This window comes from Magnolia sinica, chromosome 2, assembly GCF_029962835.1.
Source record: "Magnolia sinica isolate HGM2019 chromosome 2, MsV1, whole genome shotgun sequence".
Classification (NCBI taxonomy): Eukaryota; Viridiplantae; Streptophyta; class Magnoliopsida; order Magnoliales; family Magnoliaceae; genus Magnolia; species Magnolia sinica.
Window position 1 is genome coordinate 92676007 of NC_080574.1, and position 5294 is coordinate 92681300.

The 5294-nt window shown below is 37.5% G+C and overlaps 1 non-coding gene across 1 annotated transcript; it reads left to right on the plus strand.

The window, feature by feature from the left end:
- Positions 1 to 1101: 1101 nt before the first annotated feature.
- On the plus strand, positions 1102 to 1208 carry LOC131238458 (small nucleolar RNA R71). The gene has a single exon (XR_009167866.1). It is a non-coding gene; the product is annotated as a small nucleolar RNA R71 (small nucleolar RNA).
- The last annotated feature ends 4086 nt before the right edge of the window (positions 1209 to 5294 follow it).

Sequence of the window (5294 nt, forward strand, 5' to 3'; positions counted from 1 at the left end):
CCTACATCAAAAAATCTAAGGTGGGGATACCATCCCCACCATGCAATCAAGGGTCTAGATGCCCATCAATGATCTAGATCAAGTAAAACATCATGATGGGGTCCATGGAGAATGGCCCCATCATGGCTTGTGCATGCAACCAAGGTGGGCCATTGGCCACACCTAGGGGGTAAAATAGGATCTCCATCATTGATTGGTGGGTCCTACATGCCCCAAGCAAGAAAACCTAGAGATCTAAGTAAGAAAACAAAAAATCACATCTTAGAGCACCCACCTATGATCTTCTCCTTCTTCCACCCTTGGGTTCTCAACCCTTCTAAGATCCTTTTCAACGGTGGAGATGGGTTTCTAAGGGCTGGATTAGGAGGGATTAATGGTGAAAGAGGGCTGGATTTTTAGGATTTCTCTCCAAGGTGAGACGTCCATGGCTTCTCTCTTGCTAGCAATGAGGAAGAAAGGGAAGGAGAGAGAGATGTAGGGAGGAAATGGTTAGTTTGTGAGAGGTGTAAGAGCAATGATTGATTTGTAAGAAGGCATGGGGCTAGAGAAGGCATGCTTGAAATGATTATGTGTAAGAAGCATGGGGCTAGGGTGATGTCATCCTAGCCTAGGTAGGCTAGGGTGATGTCACCCTCATGATTGCTTGTAGAGATTTCACTTTATCAGGAATCTATGGTCCCACAACACGCAATATACAGCTGAGATAATGCGCAGGCCACATCTCTTAATCTAAGTGTCGCATTGAAGCATGAGACGCGCCGATGGCGCGGTCACTACCGCAAACTAATTCCTTAGCCTTGTCCTTCTTAAGTTCCATGGCCTTGAGTTTTCTTGTGAGATTGGCCACTTTAGCATTTATATCATCTTCTTCTTTTAGAACATACATTCCACCCCTCTCCTTTGGTTGAGTTAGCTTAGAAGTGGTATTGGGTTTTGGGGAGATGTCCCATGATTGTGCGTTTTCAGCAAGTCTATCAAAATAATGCCACACATCATCGACATTCTTGTTCATAAATTCCTCATTGGACATTGTTCTCAACCAATTGGCACATGGAATATGTCATTCCATCATAGGAGAAATTTTTTATGCGCCACATTTCAAAACCGTGTTGTGGGCATGAACTGACAAGATCCTTGAACTGCTCCCAACATTGAAAGAATGTTTCATCTTCCTTTTGGGTAAAGTTCATGATCGAGTTTCTGAGGGTGTTTGTTTTATGGTATGGGAAAAATTTCTTTATGAACTCCCTTGTTATGTCGTTCCATCTACTAATAGATTGTGGATGTAGTGAGTACAACCACGTCTTAGCTTTCTCTTTTAAAGAAAAGGGAAAGAATTTCAGCCTGACCATGTCCTCAGACACATTAGGAAAATATAAAGTGGCTATGATATCACCAAACTCTTTGAAGTGTAAATATGGATTTTCATATTCAAGTCCATGAAATTTTGGAAGGAGTTAGATCACCCCTGGCTTGATATCCGTGTTTCCTGTATTTTCTGAAAAAATCACACAAGAAGGTGTGTTCACCCCCGCCTGTTGTAGATAATCTCATAAAGTATGAGGCGGGGGTGCTTAATGCACCTCATTCTCATCCTAGGCTTCCTCAACTGGAGTTTGAGGAGGATTTACAGGTTGATTTGCAGCCATCACTTCAGTTAACTATGAGGATCTCAAGTGGTGTCTAATCCGGTGATGGATAGACAAACCTTCGATTAATTCTCCTTCACTCAAGAGATGTAGAGTGTTATCACGTACCCACCTGGACATGAAACACTCTCAGCCCTCAAGTTAAAAAATTAAACCTAAACCTAAAAGAGAAGTAAACTAAAGCAAATTAGAAAGTTAGAAAAGAAAGAAGAGAGAATTGGAAAGAGGTTACCAGATTGGAAATTTCTATGTAAAGATCCTATAAGACAGAAAAACAAGTTAGTTTTTAAAAATAAATCAAGAAAATTCTAACCTAAAAATAAAAAGTAAAAACCCTAATCTTAACATAATTCTAATACTAATTAATTTCAAAAAAACATAGCTGTAGTCCCCAGCAACGACGCCAAAAACTTGTTCACAACCCCAAGTGTAGGGTCGTGATATAGTAATAATCTCGGAAAGACCGAGGTCAAATCCATAAAGACTAATCTTGTGTGTATTCTAAAGGTAACTAGAATTAGAACTAGAGAAAGATTTAAGATAGAAATTTGAAAATAAAGGAAGTAATTGTGAATTATTTAACTAGAACTTGTAAATTCAAAGGTGGGAACTAGGGTTCCAAGGATCCACTTGCAGCTATTAGGATGTTTCCTTATCTGATTCAAGGAACTCAATTAGAATTGGAGTCTTATTCTATCCAATTAGAAGATATATTAATAGGATCAAATCTGAACTTTCATTAATCTAATTCTCAATGAAGGAGAATTGTGAGGTTTAGAAGGGATTCCATCACCAAACCATGCCCTGGAGACAATGGCTAACAATAGAATTTACCAATCCTATAATTTCAAAATAAGACAAAAAAGATACTCAAAGCTATTGCAGATCTATTGTAATTTGAGTCACAACAAACCATTAAAAACTAAAAGTATTCCTTAAATATCAAATTAGAATCAAAGAAGTTCAACAAAAAAAACATCCTAAAAACGCTACAAGCTTTTCACCTCCTAGCCCTAGCTAAGAGGTTTAGCCAACCATAGACATGATTGGAATCAAAACCCTAGAAGAAATCATTAAAAACTAGGAAGAATAGAAGAAGAAACTCTTGGATGACGCCTCCACCCCTTTGCTCTGCTCCTCAAAACCCTAGATATCCTAAAAAGACTTAGAAAACCCATACTTATAGGCTAGTTTTCGCAAAATCGCAATATCGTATCAACCTAGATATCTTAAAAATCGAATAAAAACCCCTATTTATGGCTAGTCCGCAAAATCGCAAAACTGCCTCAAATTTACGCACTCTGCATAAAATCTTCGTAACCCTCGACTGGTCGAGAACCACCTTTGAATGGTCAAGGGTCACCTTTGACTAGTCGAGGACCACCTTCGACTGGCCGAAGATCGCGTTAATTAAAAAAATAATGTTGCTAGAGTTCGAGTTGAAGTTTCCTCGACTAGTCGAGCAGGAGCTTAGATGAGTTAAAGTAGAGCTTAGACCAGTCGAAGGTTCGACTAGTCGAGCCAAAGCTTAGACCAGTCGAAGTAAACGCAAATTAACTTCAAATCTTCGATTTTCTTCATTCTTTACTTAGTTTCCTTGGATTTTGAGGTCTTGAAATATTCAATCTTGGTCTCTTACGATCCATCCCTTGCCTTGGTGATTCTTAAGCATTAAATTCCTATTCTTTTAGCATTCTTTTCAATCCGAGCTCTCAAATTCACCTTGCAAAAAAAACATGCATAACATACAATAATTAATCATTATCATGTCTATAAAACCAAAGTATAAATAGGGGTAAATATGCAATATTTGGCACTCAACACACCCCTCAGCTAGCATTTTGCTAGTCCCGAGCAAATCATGCCTGAAGAAATTCTCAAATCCCAAGTTTCAAACCTCTTTTTGAAAAAAAGATCCAGGATGAGAGAGTGAAAATTTGAAATCCTAGAGCTGAATCTCATGAGAAAATGATTGAATTAAGTTAAAATGAATGCATCGATAACATAATCCCACATCACTCGTAGTCTTTTATAGGGAGATCATGCATCGCCCATATCTTCAACCTGTGCATCACATGCATCATATATATGGTTGGAGAGTGTTCTCTTGTACCCCAAGTGTAGGGTTGCGATGTAGTAATAATCTTAGTGAGACCGAGGTCAAACTCACAAGGACTATATATGGAAATGATTTTTTGAACTATTTAGAATTAGAACTAGTGGTATAACTAAAATATGGAAATTGTACGAATGTGTTTATGAAGTGAAATATTGATTTAAAGTTTTAGAGCGCCCAGGGTCCACTTGCAGTCAATCTTAATGTAATTTAACTTGATTTAATGGAAGTTAACACAGTTGGAATCGAAGTCATAATCTATCCAGCTGGATAATGGAGCGGTTAAAGCGTAATTAGTATTCAAACAAAATTTGAACATTCATAAATTTGGTTTCTACAAATCCGTCTTGCTGCAATGAATTATAAGGGATTCAAAGCGTCCACTATGCCTGTAGTTAATGGAAAATCAAAGAATCTTACCAATTACACAATCACATAAAGGAGAAGAGAGCATTCAAAGAATTCCTAAGCATCCCCGTGTCAAGAGTCGATGATTGATCAAATTGAAATTAAAAATACTTTTTCATTCAACCCAAAATTCATGAATTGTTCAACATATAAATCTCAAATCTTGAATTAAAGCAAAATAAACATTAAAACAACTACAAGCTTAACCTCTTAGCTCTAACTAAGAGATTCGGCCAACCAAATACATGATTAAACTCAAACTCTCAAATAAAAATATGAAAATTACTCAAACCGACAGATTGAAGAGGAGGAAAAGCTCCTTGCGTCTCCACACCTTGCTGCTGTCTCTCCTCTTATCACGGCCCAAAAAACCCTAAAAGCATCCCTATTTATAAGTTTACAATGGACCAACTTTGAAACCACCTCAATTTAAGCACTTTAGTTTCGGTCACACTAAAGATGGTCTTCGGTCGCATCGAACATGATCTTCAATCACACCAAATTAACTCTCGGTTGTAGCCGAATTAACTCAATTTGTGTCCGAGCTCCTTTCTACCTTCGGTTGCATTGAACGATTCTTCGGTCACACCGAACCCGATTTCCGTCTCACCTAACGTCTCTTCGGTTGTAGCGAATTAACTTATGAAAATCTCAATACTTGCAGGAATTTGCTTTGAAAGGATGAGCTATAGATGTCCTAGAGGGGGTGAATAAGATAAGAAAAATATTTTGATATAATGCGAAATAATAAAATAAATACTCTCAATTGCTTAGAGTATTGAAATCTTGATTTCGATAGTTCGTAGGACAACCTTCAACCAAACATTTTAGGCAGACAACCTTATTTCATGACATCTTTGAGATTAAAATATCAAACTTAGTAAGAGACAATTAATCACAAGGAAAGCATATAAAGAATTAAACAATCACCATAATGCATAAGGAGTTATAGTGGTTCGGTGCTTAAACCCCATACTTACTCCACTCCCAAAATTTCTACCCTCGTAAATTTTGTAAGTCGTATTGTATATTAAGCACCATTAGTTGTCAAATTTTGATGAGACAAACCACTTTGGAATGATGGACTTGTTCATATGATGGAAAGTTCACCTTTAAGTGAA